We start from the raw sequence: 19,168 nt of genomic DNA, 5'->3' as shown, positions 1-19,168 counted from the left end.
CTAATGAATACAAGTTGTTAGGAATTGAAGCTTTAAAGCTCCGGGATAGAAAAGATTTGTAGGTTAACTACCTTTGGACTATTTTTCAGATATGGTATTTTCATGCTGGATGCACACACCGTCTTCTGAATATTTAATCCGCTATACGGGTCCACTATAAGTCATATATACGTTTTATCTCATGGTATGCCACTTGAAATTATTAAAGCGCCGGATAGTGTAATTATTTTTTTTCTTAAACCGTCAAAATGGCGCCACACGTCTCTAAGTCTGCTTACATAGCAGGCTGTATAGGCTTCATAAAACCTTTGAAGTATTGGCATTGCACGCAGACCTCGTAGAGAGAACTGATGTCGGAAAACCTTAAGCCTGCCAGGGTTTGACAGGTAATGAGTATGTTATGTTTTATTATGAAACAGTTTTACAAAGCATCCGCAATAAAGCTCAATTAATATGTCACATGTAATCTGATGTAATGACTGCACGGTGACGCGGTAGACTTGTGCCAGTTGAATGCTATACGCATTTGCAGCAAGTAAAGTCAAGCCACCTAAGACGTGGGAAGGTTAATTTATTACAGTTATATTTGTTTCAAAACAAAGAAGGAACCTTGAATACAAAGATTTATCCTCGCAAGAAAAAGATTGAGAACGATCAATATTTTACCTACCGCTCCAATACAATTTTTTTCTTATGACAGGGTCGGATTGTCTTTTCAGTATATCTTGAAAATATCAAAGTGTACTGCTGTTATTTCATTAACAGACTCAAGACAAGAAACCAAGAACATCAAAGTTAACCCGCGATATTGGTCTTTTTAGCTCGTTTTGCACGAACTGGTTAAGTGGTGTGAAATTCTGTGAATCAGTTTTTGGTTCCTTATTGATTGAAAAAAAAAATGTTGAACAATCGGTTGAACCGAGTATTAAGGAGCTGCCGAAAACTAAGCTAAGTAGATCTCGTTGAGTAATACAACATGTTGGATAGAAATGGGGTATGAGTACCTTGAGGCCTTAAAACAAATGAAAAAACGACTTATGAAAGATGAGGTGATAGCTAGCAACTTTGAGAGTAGCTTTTTAATATTTTCCTTCAAAATTAATCAGTCCTACAACGGTCAGGGGTGGATCTAGTGGAAGGGTGCAGGGGGTGCGTCCCCCCACCCTCCTCCTCCTCGAGTTGTCTTTCTTCTTCGCATTTACTTTACTATCCCTTAGTGGTGCACCCCCTCCTAAGAAAAATCCTGTATCGTCCCCGGCGGTTTTTCGTTTAACAAAAGACCACAAAACGGTTTATTTGCTTAATTTCAACGATGTTCTTTACTCCTTTCATTCTTTCTCAACAGAGTGCAATGTACGTGTTCTGTGTTGTTTTCTTTCTCGTCGCATTCCAAGTGGCATGTGATGTTGCCTCATGGAATTCCTTTCCAGAGCTTCCTGACGAAATCACCTTGGACAAATATCAGGTCGAAAAACGTCAGCGTGAGTGTTTTTCAGATAGAGTTCTGTACTTGTGTGATTTTATCCCACATCCTTTTGCAATTGTTATTGCCATTTATTCTATATATGTTTCAAATTAATTAATATTCATGTTTTTTTGTTTTTTTATTTTTCGTTTGAGTCCCTCCAGCTCTTAGGGGTGAGTTTTTCAATCGCTATTTGTTTTCGTGTGAAGATGTTGTCTCACAGTCTTAATCCGGGGGGGGGGGGGGCATTCAAATACATTCTATACGGAGAGGTTCCTCTCCGAGGTGTAATCCCTTACTCTTCCATATACCATTTTCGGTAGAAAACGTAACTTTTTCGTTACCTACGATAGGAAAATGGCACCCCTTTCACATACCTACAGAAAAGATACGGTATCTCTTTTCTTAATATTTTTTAATTGAATAATATTGAAATCCCTAACCTTTTATATATCTTCAACACGAAAAAGGTACCATTCTCGGTAGAAGTCTGCCCGTATAGTCCACTATAGCGAGTACAACCCTCTCCCTCTCCCCCCTCCCTTTTTAGGATCTTAGTTCCCTCTGTGGATCTTATACTGTGCTTAAGATCATTATCAGACATCTCTTGAATATATTGTCTGTCAGATAAAAAGCCACTAATTGTTCCTCTCTGTTTTCAAATTGAAAAGCTATTTTTATTTGTTGTGGTACTTATATTTACTCCTCAGTATGCACCGCAGAAGAGCTGGACGAACCTCTCAGTTGTCCTGGTTATAAAGCATTTGGTTGGTGTGATAGCAACGACGTGGTAATATTAGCTTTCATGAGGGAAAATTGTAACCTTACCTGTGGAATGTGTCAACGTAAGTTAAAATCAAAATTAAAACGCCTTTACTTGAAAGGTTTGGTAGCCACGGGCTACTAGCCTTCAAAATCAGTAATTTATAGCAAAGATCTGCTTGAGGACCTGCTCCAGAATTTTCAAAGATACAAGCAATATTCAACATTTCCTCTTATTTGGAAACTTAAAGAAAAAATATAACATGGAAGTCTTGTGTCCGTTATTAGAAGTAGAACTTTTTAATCTTTTAACATTTCACATGCAATATGAGCTGTAAAAACCCTTAGGTAGTATAGAACCGGGTCGGCGTGTCAAAGATAACGTTTGAACTACTTTGGTCATTTTGAGTGCCAGAGGATGTTATATGGTTACTGTTAATATAGTATACATGACATACGTTCTGGTTGGCTAAATATAGTAAATGATTTCAATGCATGACAAATGCCTAAGCATAAAAATTATAAAATTTAGAAAAAAATTCCATCGCTGGTTTTATGAAAGGAGAGAAGCCCCTTTATTCTTAATTCCATAGAGTTATGAGCTTATGAGAATTTGAGAGAGCTTGAAAAAACTTGGAACACAAGGAGAAGGTCACATTTCTCTTAAGGTGCTACTTTCACCAAATTTATTCCCCTTGCAATATTAAAGATATCATAGAGAATTTCAAGAAAGATTTAAAATTGCGTTTTCCGTTTTTTAAATATCTGTAGTAGTTTCGGAGATATTGTAGCTTTAAAATTATGTTAAATACTCAACCCAATTTAATAACGAGTATATAAATAGAGCTCTCTCGGTCACTTTTCAGCATAGACCATTTAAACTTAGTAGACTTATAGTTCTACTGGAGACATGCTATGGCACAACATAGCAACTCACTCTTTCCCAGTCACCTCCAACCCATTTTCAATATTTAAGTGATTTTTAGCACGGAAAAATTAAACCAGGCCACGAAGTCGACCTAACACCTTTATATGCTTGCTAGATCATGCAGATAGGGCATCACTGGCAAATATTAAAATGGAATGCCAAAACTGGCGAGACACCTTCAACTTTGGAGAAGTCTGGCACACAGTATGTTGCCATGGCAACAGGTTCGTTTGCACGTCTAGAAGAGTGTTACTCTACTAGATTATTTCTGATACAAATAAGCTAAGATATATTTTTCTTCATAATTGATCAAAATTTGGTTGCATGAGGGTATGACGTCATCATTTCGCAAAATTGGCATATACCTTATATACCTGAATATCCCCGTAAAAAAGAGATATTTGAAAATGGAAAACGGTATTTTTCTTTTGCTTAGACTACTTTTTAATGATTAAAAACGACAAAGATAGGACAGATTCGAAATACATTATTATTTTTACCTTAAAGATATATTTCGATTTCAACTAATTACAGGGATTTTGCAAATGTCTGTCTCAATTCAAACTGTCGCGTTGTCAAATTTTTTCAGACAAAAATTCATTTGCATCCTCGCCATTTTTAATCAACCTCAGATCCAAATGAGTTCTTTTTTAGAGTAATTTCCTTCAAACTTCTACAATAAATGCCGAATTTGTTGTTCCTAAGTTATTTCTATTTTGGGAATCACACTTTTTTGCAAGTATTATAAAAATAGCAAGTTAAAAGTAAACACAAGAGAATTTTTTAAAGACAGGTTTCAGCATGATTTGTGTCATCTTCAGTTTAAATTTGCTATTTGGCTACATTTTTGATATATTAATTATATTCAAGAACAACAACAACAACTGATAAGCGAGTGGCCTTCAAGTTAAAAATTACAACTATATACAATTGAAAAATTAAAAATATAAAAATTCATATGCAATAAAAATTCTAAAAATAGAGATTAAAAATCTGACAAACTGTAAAATAATGGATTTTCTTAAGACTAGATCAGTAAAAATCAGTAAGGCCCATTTTACAACAATGTAAACGTCTAGTTGCTCTCACGCTAAACGTTTGATGTTATTTATCTATTTAGCTTATTTTTCGTTTTTTTGCTTTTCTGACAAAACTATTTTTTGTATTTATTTTAGCTCCAGCACCAACGACACCACCACCACCACCGAGTGAGTTTTTAGCTTTCAGCGTTGTACGATTAACCGACTAAAATTAGCTACGTCACGGACAACGTACGCATCTTGAAAAGATGACAATTTTTTTTAGGTTTGTCATTTGTAATCCATCTTAATCTTCGTCCGTCGACACCATTCTTGGTTATTTTTGCGTTTTATTACTTCTATTTTTTTTTCTATTTTAGAAAACTATTATTTTGGGGTTTCCTGTATCACACATGTTTGAAGATGACTTGAAAATATTGTCACATTGCTCCTTTAATCCTTTTGAATTTCGTTAGTATTAGTTTATCTGGCTAAAGCGTGATGACAAAGTGTGGCTCCGCTAGCTTTTTTATTTTCTTTTTAACTCATGTCCCAGCCAGCACCAGCTCTTGTGAAGCCTCCTTAGGGAGGGGCCCCGCCATGGCAGAAGGCAGTCGAGGAGTAGGGGCCGAAACTGTCTGCCATGGTTCCTCCTGACGACTTCCAAGCTGGATCCAGCATTGGAGCTGCTGGCTGGGAAGCACCGTAGTGTTTTACTACTTCTTTTGCATACAAAAGAAATTTCTAGTTATTTGCTTTTTTGTATTCAAGATTACGTTATGTTTTCATTTTCGCTTGCATTTACGTCGCTTACTAAACAACGGCCTTTAACATCAAAATAGTTTTTTTTTATAATTTAAGGTTATTAAACGTTATTGTTGAAATAATGCCTACACCAGCTTAAGTGCGAGAGAAAGTGTCGAAAAAGCTTTTATAGATCATTCTGTGAAAGCAGGCCCGATTGTGTTCTATCCTGAGAGAATGGAAGAACCAATCAATCTCTCGCCTTTTTAAAAGAACAACCTATAAACATGACAGAAGCTTCTCATCAATCAAATTAAAAAGACATTTTTTTTTTAATTATTGTGCTACATATATTTACGCCTTAGTATGCACCCCAGAAGAGCTGGACGAACCTCTCAGTTGTCCTCAAGAGTCCGTATGGTCGGTCGTACGCTCACGTGACATCCAAATTTTTTCTTTTTCGCCCTGATGGTTTTACCAAAAATCCTTACCCATGGTGCTACGCTGGCGCGATTCGCGGGCTGCAGCTCCGCTATTAATGATGTTATATTTACTCCTCAGTATGTACCCCAGAAGAGTTGGACGAATCTCTCAGTTGTCCTGGTTATAAAGCATTTGGTTGGTGTGATAGCAACGACGTGGTAATATTAGCTTTCATGAGGGCAAATTGTAACCTTACCTGTGGAATCTGTCAAGGTGAGTAGAATATTAGGGTGTCAAAGATCCTATAGGATTAACTGACTCCCTTTCCCCTTCAAACAGCTACCAAACAACCTCGCTTTATTATATTGCACCTAAGGGTCGATAAGGGTTTGTGTTTCATAAACGTTTAACACCTATAATTCAACCAAGTTTGCTTTCCGAAAAAAAAAATCTTTTTCAGTTCCACCGACGACGCTACCGCCGACGACAACACCAACCCCGACAACTACACCATCCCCGCCACCTCCTTTGCCAGGTGAGCTTTTGAATGGTGTATGCAACTTGCTTTTTAGCCATATAATCCCAAAGTAGTATTATAAACTAAGGGTAACCACAGGTTAGAAAGTAAAAAAAGGTTAACTCTGTGTCCGAGCCAAGTGGCCCATACAGCCGGAACTTATCCCGGTTTCTGTAGTATTAAGCAACTAGGAGTATTGCTACTCCCCCGTGGATGGGATGCTAGCTGGGGGATAACCCATCGCAGGGTTATCCCACAGCAGTAAATTCGCCGGCACCCATTTATACACCTGGGTGGAGAGAGGCACTATAAGAGTTAAGTGTCTTGCCCAAGAACACAACGAGCTCGCGCGGAACCCGGGCCGTTCGAATCGGAGTCGAGCGCGCTAACCATTAGGCCACCGCGCCTTCCAGGTTAGAAAGTGCGGGCCTAGATAGACTGCAAGAATAGTCTTTTGAGGGGCTTGGAAGGAGAGGATATGAGCCATGGGAAGTGGAGGTACTCGAGTGAGTTTGAACACTTGAGATTGAACCAGAAGCAAGTTCCAAGCAAACATTTTTATAGCGCAAACTTTAAAGTAGCAATGTCTAAAAAAGGAAGAGTTATAAGTGGCTACAGTTTCAAGAACATTCCCAAATGAATGAAGATTACTCACAGCGAATTGTTTCTCAAATATAAAAAAACGTAAAATTGTTATATTTATTCATGCGATGTATAAAAAAACTCCATTTTGATAACATTACAGCGAGATTTCCTGTGAACTTTTTTTACGTTACGCCATTCGCGAGAAAAACCGAACTTTCCTTCTTGTGAAAACACCGATCATCCCGCATTGCACACAATGAATACGCTCAGCACACACGTCACGAGTACTCATTACTGTTTGATAGGACGATAGCTTATTCCGGGGTCACTTCAATAAAACATTTACACGTGTATTTTACAAGTGTAGCTATTGTTTTAGAGGTCGAAACGTTGTCCAGACGCGAAACTGTGCACGTGGAATCCTTCAAGTACGGCTGTACAGTCTGTTCCAATGATTTCTTTGCTTTAAAAAGACAGTAATTCCATTTTGTGCAAGCCCAAAGCACAAGCAAATGATCCTCCATTGTCATACATGAGCAAAACAGCAAGTTATGATCATTCTGCAAAACCTATGCAGAAAAGTTTGCTTAAATTGGAAACAAAAATCCTCGAATTATACGCTTTGCTTTTGTTAACATCGAGGCAATTTTCTCAGTTCTCGGGCGACCTTCTGCAAGCTTCATCGTGATAGAGGTGATTGACAGAGGCCCCAATTTCACGTGATAAACTGCTGTGATTGCACTATCATTCTTGGTGGATCAGGAAGAACAAAAATGTCAACTTCCGGTTGACACACGTGTTGTTGTGATTGACATATTTTTTTGAATTCTGATCGTTCTTAATGGAAGAAGAAATTCAACTTCCGCTTTTGAGCGGCCGTGGCGCGCACGCATGATACGCAATCCGCTGGTCACTGTCAAGACTACGGTTGCGGAACTCTCTTGGGCCCGCAATGATGTCAATTTCCAAATTTCGACTGCAAAAGAAGCAGTTATTTTGAAGAGCAAGCTATAAATATGACAGAGAACTCATTAATCCAATTAAAAAGTTATTTTTATTTATCGTGGTACTGTTAATATTTACTCCTCAGTATGCACCGCAGAAGAGCTGGACGAACCTCTCAGTTGTGCTGGTTATAAAGCATTTGGTTGGTGTGATAGCAGCGACATGATAATATTAGCTTTCATGAGGGAAAACTGTAACCTTACCTGTGGAATCTGTCAGTGTAAGTAGAATAACTGACTATCTTTCCCCTCCAAACAGCTTTAATCTAGTTTATCGTGTACATAAGTGTCGATAAGGGCTTGTGCAAAATAAACGTTAAAGGGACATGGTCAGCATTGTCACGATATTTTAAGTCATTTTTCTGATTACTTCCAAATTGAAGGAAACCTCAAAATAATACTTGTGTAATGTTGGAAAACAACAAAGGAGTAATCAAAATCCGAAAATAACCATGGATGGTTTCGTCTGACGAAGATTAAGACGGATTACGACTGACAAATTGGAAAAACTTGCCATTTTTTTCAAAATGAGTCCGTGACTGAGTTCCTTTAAACATCCATAATTCACCCAAATTTGCTTTCCAAATATCTTTTTTTGAATTTCTTTTTCAGTACCACCAACGACGTTACCTCCGACGACCACGACCACGCCATCCCCGACGACCACGCCATCCCTGCGTGCTACGCCATCACCGACGACTAGGCCTCCCCCGACGACTACGTCACCCCCGATGACTACGCCATCCCCAACGACTATGCTATCTCTGTCGTCTGCGCCACCCCTGCCCACTACGCCACCTCCTCCGCCAGGTGAGCTTTTGAATGGTCTATGCAACTTGCTTTTTACCCATATAGTCCCAAAATAATTATATTCATGATGTTTACCAATCTCCAAATTTGGTAAACTTGGAGATTTGGTAAACTTAGAGATTTGGTTTGGTAAACTTGGAGATTTGGTTTGACTGCAATTATTAATATAGTAAGCTTTAAATATGACAGAGTAGCGCCTTTTTTTCTTTCTTTTTATCCTGACAAATGTCTGTGGAAATAGAGGATTTGTATTCAGATGGCTTCCATTCTCAAACGGCCTTTAATATATAATCTTGATATATAATCTTAACAAGACGCCACTAGAGCGGAGATTTACGGAGTTCTGAAGCAGGCTAAACCACCAAAACAACAAAACCTCACAAGCGAAGTACGGAGAGCACTTAAAGACCTAAAGAGTGACGAAAACATCGTGATCATCAGAGCGGACAAAGGGAACTGTACAGTTGTCATGAACAAAACTGACTATCATAACCAGGTCCAGGAGATGTTGCAAGATCAGAACGTCTATATGCCAATCACCGACAAAAGGCGCAATCCGACTTCGAAAACGGAGCTTGAGCTACAGAGAAAATTCTTGGACCTCAAGAAACTCGGGAACCTCAGTGAAACAGAGTACTGGAAACTACGCCCCTCAGATTCCACACCAGCGTCGTTTTACGGTTTGCCTAAGATCCACAAAGTGAAACTTAAACAAATGGACGATCATTTCACTCTCCCGGAAAACACAGAAACGCGAATACCACTGAGGCCCATAAACAGCTGTATTGGCCCGCCGACCTACGAACTATCAAAGTATCTGGCCTCCCTTCTGAAGCACCTCGTGAATGAAACCGAATATTCTGTCAAGAACGCTAAACAGTTTGCAGAGTTTGTAAGTGACCAGGAAGTGGCTGATGACGAGCTGGTCGTATCGTTTGACGTGGTTTCACTATTCACCTCCATACCAATCGACATGGCTATAGATATCGTTCAGCGAAAACTCGAGGGATCTGACGATTGGAGAAGTCACACACAGCTGACTAAAGGCCAGGTCCTGGATCTACTCTCCTTTTTGCTGCACAACAGTTATTTTGTATTCGAGGGAACCCAATACCACCAGGTCTCGGGATGTGCCATAGGATCGCCAGCCAGTGCGGTGATCGCAGAGCTTGTAATGCAAGAAGTTGAAGAGAAAGCGTTAGAAACTTCGCCCGTTCAACTAAAGTGGTGGCGCCGCTATGTCGATGATTCGAATGCGTGCATTAAGAGGGACGGTGTTGAAGCTTTTCACAGCCACTTAAACTCGATAAACGCCAACATTCAGTTTACAGTGGAGATGCCTACAACAACTATGGGCAAGAACAGCATAGCCTTCCTGGACACCAACAACACCGTTAATGAGGATGGTAGGATCGAGGTGGGTGTATACCGCAAGACCACACATACGAGCAAGTATTTAGACTTCCATTCACACAGCCCAGCGCAAAGCAAGAGAGCTGTCATTAAGACTCTAATGGACCGAGCTAAGTGCATTCCATCAACAACCGCGCAAAGACAAAACGAGAAACAATGCGTTATTAATGACTTAAAAGCTAACGGTTATCCCGAGAGCTTCATCAAGTCAGCTGACGAATCAAACAAAACAAACACGCAACCAAGAACCCAGGAAAATCCGAAGGCATACACGTCCATCCCGTATGTGAAAGGAGTGTCGGAGCGCGTTCGACGGATTTTGAACCGCGAAAACATCAAGACAGCGTTTAAACCAGTACGAACGTTACAAAATATCTTCAAAAAGCCCAAGGACCGACCGAATAAAGAGCGGTTGAAAGGAATTGACTTGCAGGACATGCTCATTTGCATACGTTGGGGAAAGCAAAAGAAGCTGGAAATCGCGAGGAGCCGAACACAAGCCCGGAACAAACGGAAATATCAACTCCGCGATTAAACAACATGAAGAAATCGGCCACGACATACATCCAAGTTACGCCGAAATTCTTGAAACAGGTGTAAGCAGCAAGAACAAAAGACTGTTTCTGGAGTCTTTACATTTTTTCCTCGACAAAAACACTATAAACGAAAGAGCGCCCTTCCCAAGGGTTTACGCATCGCTAGTTGCTCCCCAGGGGGGCAACGAACAATAACGTCAATGCAACTTATTAGAATTCTGCGAACCTTGCAAAATTCATCATTCTCTGAAGAAGACCGCAGAAGGCGATCGAAAATTTAGAGCATCCTTTTATATTTTTAGATCTGTTTAAACCATTTTTATATTTTAAAATATAATCTTTCTATTCCTCATAAAAAGTAAAACCTGATTTTGTCCACGTATTAAGAGGATTTAGCCCAAAATCAAGGTAAGGATTGTGTATCAGTAAAAGTGGCGACACCTTCCGTCTGTCTGTTTGTACACCATCGATCCGTCAGCCCGTCTGTCTGTCTTTCTGTCTGTCTGTCTTTGTCTGTCCGTCTGGAAGTCTGTCTGTCTGTCTGTCTTTGTCTGTCCGTCTGGCAGTCTGTCTGTCTTTCTGTCTGTCTGTCTTTGTCTGTCCGTCTGGCTGTCTGGCTGACTGTCTGTCTGGCTGTCTATCCATCTTTCTGTCCGTCATTCTGTCTTTCTAACAAGGTACCTGGTCAGGTCTTCCTCAATCTACATTAGACTGTGCAAGATTGAAGTGGAGTCAGTTCCAGCGCATATCCACAGTTTCTGTAACATTAGTATGAATGCATGTTCACATCAACCCCCCCCCCCCTCCCTCCCAAACTCACCTCTCGCCTGTCTCCTTCCAGGGTTTTCCATAAGAGTATGCGTAGTCGTTTAAACACCTGAGAGGAGACAGAAGTTGTGAGTGTTGTTCACTCAGAAAACATCTTTTCTTCTAGATTTCTTCCCTGGCAGTTCGTGATTTTCTACTTTTTTTGCTTTATAGTGGAACTATCCATCACCCGGCATCCTCAAGACTCAGCGGGTTTGGAAGGCGATGACGTCACACTATGCTGCGAGGCGGAGGGAGAACCTCCCCTTACGTATCAATGGTATGTGTATTGCAGTTTACATTTAATTGCGCCATTTTGAGAATAGGATGCAAACATTGTAAAAATTGTAGCACAATTCCCTTTCCGAAATAAAATTCATGTTACTGTCGGTTTAAAATTTCGTTTCATAGATTAGGGCCGCAGACGAGCACGGTCCTTTAAAATCTTTCTAGTTTTAGACTTGAATGTTTAAAGAATAAACTGGAACGTTCTTTGATAGTAGTGATCAAGTCACACAAGTATCTTGGTGCAAGACGGCATGAAGTACACAGTCCTGATTTTAGTTTCATGTTCATCCAAGTAATATTGGTTGGGATATTTGCAAATAAATGTACGTAAAACTGTAAAAGCTTCTTAACGCGCTTATTATTTCCAATTATAACCAACCGATTAATTTGCGCAATATTAGTATTAAGATATAAGATGTGTGTACATTTTTTAATGATTATTGTGATATTGAAATTAAATTATTATTATTATTATTATTATTATTATTATTATTTTATATCAGGATGCCAGCTGCTTTTTAATTCTTAATCTTTTTATCGATGCTTGTATTTTTTGATGATTGTTTGAAATAAAGTTATTGTTATTTATTATTATTATCAATACACGCGGCAAAATTGAAAACCGCCCTATTGAAAACACGCGCTTTGCGGGCCGCAAATGACTCCTAGCGGGCTGTTAATGCATTAACGGCCCTGTAGCTGATTGGTTCTCAGTTCATCATTCGATTAACTTTAACCAATCAGCGTCGCTGAAGCGGGAAAACCATTCAGGTGCGTACGCGTACAGCAAGAGTCTCGAACAGTTTTTTGCCAAGGAAAAATCAAAGTCTATTTGTTGTAAATGGGACAAAATACAGAAAAAAAATCAGACTCCTTGTTGTCTTGCGAGAAACGAAACATCGTTCACTTGAATTGTGTATCTCAGGTCGAGCTAATTTAGCTAAAGCAGTTGCAGGAATTTTACGCGAAGTTCAATCGGAAAATGTAAGTTTGTAAAGAATTATTATCCATGAATCAACCCATTGCTTAATTATTATTTTCAGAGACACTGCAGCTAGCTCTTTAGACTACAATTACACAATAAGATATAGGCCTCAGTTGTATCGTATATAATTTACATTGCGACGAAGTACTTGTGTTATTTGAATTGAAAATCATGATGTTATTAACTTCATTAAACTAAATGTGTTACCTATCTGGATGTTATTTGGCCTTGTTTATTGATAATAATGATAATAAAATGACTTTTTTCGGGAATATTGTTTATTTGCTCCCTCGGGCCACAAATGACACTACGTGGGCGCAAATAAACAATATTCCCTCAAAAAGTCATTTTATTCCCTTATTATTATTTTTATTATTATTATTATTATTATTATTATTATTATTATTAGAAGAGATTTTGTAAAACATATACATATACATTTAATGTTACTTCAGTCTTGATAATGGCATGAAAATGATGGCGAAACGTCGACTTATTTCTATTATTATTATTATTATTATTATTATTATTATTATAGCAAATTATCACAGTTGTATCACTATTGCACGAACAAAACCGCAAGCCAAAAGAGAAATTAATGAATTAAGTAACCTTAACTTATGGTTCTTTTTCTTTGAACATATTCTTTTTAAGGTTTCATGAAGGCGCACCTTTGCAGGAGTCAAACACCAGCCTACGTCTTACCAGTTTATCGTCAAATGATTCTGGCTCATATAGATGTCGTGCAACAAATGACTTTGGATTGATATTCTCCAGTGATGCAAATCTTAAAGTGATTCCTGGTAAGATGTAAAATGGCAATGTTAAGTATTGAGTATATTTTTTTCGTCGGAACCTGATCGATCTTTTACTGAATATTGACTTAACTTAGCGGTTTTCATGAAGGGTTTCTGTATGTAACACGACGCATGCTGACGAATTATCTGCCGGAGCCTAATTCTCGCTAATGTTTGCACTACGGTTTGGGTGGGACAAATATAATCGGCATTTATTCGGTTATTTCTACGACTATTTGTGAGCCACAATACCACTTTGCATGCTTGAAAGCTGATAACAACGTTCGTTGCTGGCAAGATGATTACCAGTTTATAAAATGAGTAAACAGATATATTAAAGATGACTCTTTTTGGCAGAGCAAAAATACAATTTAGGTCATACCTTAATTCTAAACTGAGAACTGAGAACAAAAATATCTGTGAAATTCTTAACTTGAGACAGTACTTTGAAAATATGGCTTCTGTTGACGGCTTTTCATTTTAGTAGCAAAATTTCATTTCAGTGGCAATAAAATATATAACGGAAAATGTTCTCCCTCTGCTTTGGACCTGTTCGCATACCCAGAAAAGGTGTAGAGTCTAGCAAATATTTAATATTTAATCTATTTTTAAATGATGTATTTTGATGATTGATTGATTGATTGATTGATTGATTGATTGATTGATTGATTGATTGATTGATTGATTGTCCGACTGAATGACTGATTGACTGATTAATTTATTGGTTGACTGACTGACTGACTGACTGACTGACTAATCGATCGATCGATCGATCGGTTGGTTGATGATTGATTGATTGATTGATTGATTGATTGATTGATTGATTGATTGATTGATTGATTGATTGATTGATTGATTGATTGATTTTAGGTTAAGTCCACATTTGGTTCGAGCTTTTTTGACTTACAATTTCAGGCAGTGGCAACGATTCATGCGACCCCATGCCCATGATAAAGGTTGAAACTTTGCCTCCAGGCTGTATTGAAGACAGCAGCTTGAGCAACAGCGTCAATGTTGGTATTTGTTCCTATGAGCCATGTGTTACGCGAGGAGAGGCGGGTGGCTGCGGAGGGCAGGCATCCATTCGAAAGTGTTGCAGCCCTGACGCTATGTCTGAAAGCGCGGTGAGCTGTAATAACGGCATGACGTTCACCATTCAGAAAATCACCAGTTGCGCGTGTGCAAATTGCTCTGTTCCAGGAATTATTATTCGTGGAAGAACAGTCTATCCTGACGGAAATCCGGTTACTCAAGCCGAGATAACTGTGGGAGATAACTTAGGAGGGCGTTTTATAGACTCAGATGGAAATTTCATGATTTTTGTCAAATCTGGCACCCAGAGACTGGTCGTGACCATTAAAGGCAAGCTCCAAGGAATCATCGGGCCGAGTAGTATATGTCGCGTCGAGGACATGTATTGTCCGATGGACGCGACAAAAGCATTTACACTTCATGAGGGTCAAGTGTCATTCTACACCATCGTGCTACAAAAGAAGCCGCCTGTAATGAAATTTCTAGCCAGTGAGGAGCAGAGAATCCCTATTAATGGATCCGATGGTAAACCCAGTTTTGTCGACATTAACATTCCTTCAAATAGCTTCGTTAGTGCTGACGGTGCAACCTACAATGGCAATGTCAGAGCACTCATCTTTTTGACCGATCCTAGAAACGAAGCAGACATGGCGGCAGCCCAGGGTGATTTTTCAGCCATAGACGAAAATGGAGAGGAGGTGATGCTTGCAACTGCGGGAATATTGAGGCAGGTTTTCATTGACGATTTCGGCCGTCAGCTAAAACTGGCCAAGAACATCACTGTCCGAATAGACGCTGGGAAGTTGGATATACCCCCAGGCGTCACAGTCGACCATTGGTACCTTAGCCAGAAAACAGGCCGTTGGGTCAAGTTTGGAAAGCTGCGTCTTGAACAAAATGCTGAAGTCTCGGGGCTGAAAAGGCAAGTAAGGATGTTCCTTGTGGGCGAAATTACACCAGATATTCCTTTGGACAACATTAACTGGGATTACGTCAATGTTGCCAGCCGTGTCCGAATTAAAGCTCCTCCAGGTACAGTGGTGACTCGCATTGGACTGACCGACAATAGCCAACAATTTACTTCTTACCGTCAAGAAACCGTTCCCGCCAGTGGAATCCTGTGCATGCTATCTTTACGAGACAAGCTAGCAATCCTGCGAGCAGAACTTTATGGAGTGCCCCTAATTCCACAGCAACCCATGAACTTTTCTGTAGCAGTGAACCCTCAGATTATCGAACAGTCATTTCAGTTCAATTCTACAAAAGTAGATGACAGAGGCCCAGTCTACCTGTTACACGAGAGAGGAAGATGTCTACAGAACCGAGCAGGTGACTTGGCGTTTGAATTCCAAAGAGCCAATGCCAGCCAACTGTTTCACTGGGAAAGTCCTCGAATTAAAAATCCTAGCGATCCCCCTTCTGGAATACAAGGCGGAGTGAGATTTGTTTCATCAAAGCGCTTGTTAACGGACCGAAACCCGACTCAGTAATCTATGTTAAAAGTACCGGAAAAGCCCCTGGTCAGCCTGACGTGTATTACGGTTACACTGCGGAGAAGGCTGCAATGGTTGGCTCGGCAGGCGTAGTGTGCTTGGAGTACCGATGCAACGGTTTCTCATTTCCCGCCACTAGCGTACGAAACCCACCTACAGGTCCTAACACTGACAGGAGATTGCAAAAATATGAGCCTCAATGCCCTTCTGGCTTGGCTACCATGGGAATGTGGTATACCGCCAGATAATTCCACTAGTCGTGAGCTCAACTTCTGTGAGCCAAGAATCTTTTTAGGAGGAGCCGCCGCAGGGCTGTACCTGGGTGATTCAACTGTAGCCAAGAACAGGTGCCTCACTGGAAACACCCTCTACAAATCTGGACCAGCAATTGCCACAACTACAAACCCCGCTGTGACAATTAACTGCAGGTTAGTTAAAGCTAGTTAGGGTAGCTAAGTTGCTCTGTGCACGAGCAATTTTAATATGTGGCAATGGTAAGAACCTTAGCAAGGCAGTTTCACGCACTGACAGTCAAACGTGCAAGCTTATACATGTGCAATTTACAAATTTAGGATGTCACTTTGATTTTATTGATTCTAACTGGCATTGTATCTATGGGTTGGGTGGTGGGGTAAGATCATACACATGGACGGAAAGCGGCTGCCAAAGGCGCCTGATGTGCTGATTTCTGGTCTCATCTCATAATTCTAATTGTGAAGCGCATTGAACTTTGTAAATGCGCTATATAAGAACCAATACCATTCATTCATTCATTGACCATGCAAGAAAACGGCCGATGGATAACATTAACAAGCTTTAGTGAGAGGTGTTTGTCCCAATCGCTGCGCAATAAGAGCATCTGAAACCATTGGTAAACACGAAGGTTCCAATCACGGCATTGAAGCCTGCAACGAAGGAAGTCCGATAGAAAATATTTTTTTTCTGATGTGAGTAACTACTGAAGAAAATGAATTTTGCGTTCGTGTGGACTGCCGTTGTTGACTCATGCAACATGCTCCAGCCAATGTTTTTTCACAAATCAAGATGTTATTCAGCTCGTGTGACTTCTCCCACACTTGCCTTTTATAAAATGCTTTTAACCTTAAAAGGTTTCTTTAGTTTGACAAAGCATATGTAGCCGAGCTCAACAATTTTTTCAGTTTTAAACTTAATCGTTTCGTTTAAACCACAAGAAGTTCATCAAAGTGTCTAGTTTTTTTATTAATAATACACATGCAAAAATTTCTGCCTGCTCATTGGCTGAGAGCACGTCAATTAATGATCATTAATCCCAACAAGTACAGAAAGTTGAAATTGAGTGCAGAAAGTTAAAATTGAGTGCAGAAAGTTGAAATTGAATGCAGAAAGTTGAAATTGAGTGCAGAAAGTTGAAATTGAGTGCAGAAAGTTGAAATAAATCGATTGACAGGAAAGTTCCGAAAGCGCGGAAAAACAAAATGGCGGCCGCTGTCGGAGGGTTTGGAAAAAGCAAAACACAGATCAATTTTTATCGATTCATGCAAAGTTGGGGCAATTTAACGAAAGTTATCAGCATATAAACCAACGTTATAGCAACTGGACGTTTGTGCAGTACAAGATCTAGAGAGGCGTTTCGGAACTACTTAATTAAAGCTTCCAATCGAGGTTTTTCTTACGCGACAGTTCGTAAAGAAGGAAGATTACAAGCCAGATTTGAAGACGCATATTTTAGGCCATACCTATCAGTATATTCTGAATGAAGATAAAAGCACCTGATAATGCAAGACAGGTAGCCTCAAAATTCTATAGTAGTATCTGGATTTACAAAGCCTGGCAACTCCGTAACGTTTTAACAACGAATCAGAAAACGAGGTAAGCCACCCAAAACGTCCTGTTTGTCTCTGATCCACTGGCAGCGAAATTTTTGTGTTGGTATAATCACATGATTTTCTCGTGCAATTTGAGATAAATCAGCACTCGTAAATTCTCAACGACTACAAATTGCACTCGTCCCACGGGCTCGTACAATTTGGTTAGCCTTTGAAAAATTTATTCGTGCTGATTAATTCCAAATTGCATTCAAATTGTATGATTACCTATAAAAATCATTTGCTCGAACCACAGGTGACCAAAGCACACTGTAAGAGTTTGTATGGATTTAAAATTGAGCGTATTATTAGCGTTTGTATGATTTGAAATTAAGTTCAAAATATATCCTTTTTCCTATGAAAAGCTACAATAACGCTTGAAATCTTACTTGGTGTCTTGCGTATGGCTTTCCGAAGCACTGAAAAGACAAAATTAGCACACCATTTAAGGTTTCAAGCTTATCTGTAGCTTTTCAAAGGAAAAAGCAGATATTTTAAACATATTTTCAAATCCATACAAACGCTCATTTTACACTCAACTTAAAATCCATACAAATTCTAACTGTACGCTTTAGCCACCTGTGCTTGAACATGTTTTTCTGAGTCACAAGTTACTCGGGTAACCAGGCCTTGTATCTAGTTTCCAGTTCCTAGCTCATATAAAAAACCCTTTCGCGGGAAGTCCGCCACAGCAATGCAAAGTCATTTTAAATTTATTCACCGGCGAGTGTAAATACTGACACCAAAGAAGAGGTTTATGGGCGTACGCCACCATTTCATAGCCCTGTAAATATATTTTATATAAATATATATATATATATATATATATATATATGCTCCTTTGAAACTAATCTTGAAGGTACCAATACTACAATGCTAACCAATTGTTGTTTCTCTCTTCGTTTCAGGAACATAACTAGACCAACCACGCAACCACCCAGACCAACTTTTTCGTAGTCGACGCAGAAAGGGACAAGGGCTTTGTTGACAAATTTAGGGGAGGCAAAATGACGATTAAACATGATAACTTAAAACATTTAACGATATATTGATTCAGTCAACTGGCTAATAATAAAGGAGGGAATAAAAAGGTTTCACCGATATTTTTGATAAACACTTTCTTTATCCTTCTGGCTCTTTTTTGGATCATAACATTTTACAAACCATTACATCCTAAAAAGGCTCAGTACGGGTCGGTGGTGTGTTTAGTGCTTTAGATTCCAGATCGAGGGGTCCGGATTCAAGCTCAAGCCGGAATTATTGTGATGTGTTTTGGGGCAGGACGCTGTGCCCTTACACCGCCGCCTTACACTCAGAAATATCAATCAATGAGTACCGGGAATTTGATTGACTAAACATGGAACCTTTTCTTTCTGCGAAAAAAAACTAAGCAAATAAAAACAAAAGATGGCATTAATAGTATATCATACTAAGACCTAGGAGATTAATCTATCAACAACAAAAAGCTTTAATTACATTGCCATAAATACATAGAGTATTGCAAAAGCATTGCTAAAACAAGTATTGCTAAAAGTATTGCTAAAGCAAGACTGGTAATTATATCGAAATTAGGTAAAAATGAAAAAGAAATATGTTACATCAGTTAATTATTACGTAAAGCTAAACATGACAAAATAAACTATGTCAGTTGAATATTAACATAACAATTTGGAGAATTCATTAATTTTTTGATGGCTTGTGTAATGGAGGTAA

At 39.2% G+C, this 19,168-nt stretch overlaps 1 pseudogene across 1 annotated transcript; it reads left to right on the top strand.

Annotated features, from left to right (window-relative positions):
• The first annotated feature begins 855 nt into the window (after positions 1 to 855).
• LOC144646952 (cartilage intermediate layer protein 2-like) lies at positions 856 to 18,858 on the top strand (annotated as a pseudogene). Its single transcript, XR_013569495.1, has 11 exons — positions 856 to 1,481; positions 2,176 to 2,310; positions 4,331 to 4,363; positions 5,480 to 5,614; positions 5,802 to 5,876; positions 7,534 to 7,668; positions 8,060 to 8,257; positions 11,188 to 11,293; positions 12,941 to 13,089; positions 13,999 to 16,036; positions 18,364 to 18,858. The product of XR_013569495.1 is annotated as a cartilage intermediate layer protein 2-like (transcript).
• Positions 18,859 to 19,168: the final 310 nt, after the last annotated feature.

The sequence above is a fragment of the Oculina patagonica genome, chromosome 3 (assembly GCF_052425735.1).
Source record: "Oculina patagonica isolate OP01 chromosome 3, crgOcupat, whole genome shotgun sequence".
In the NCBI taxonomy this organism is placed as follows: domain Eukaryota; kingdom Metazoa; phylum Cnidaria; class Anthozoa; order Scleractinia; family Oculinidae; genus Oculina; species Oculina patagonica.
The sequence above is the reverse complement of the archived record's forward strand: the minus strand, read 5'-3'. Positions and strand labels throughout refer to the sequence as shown.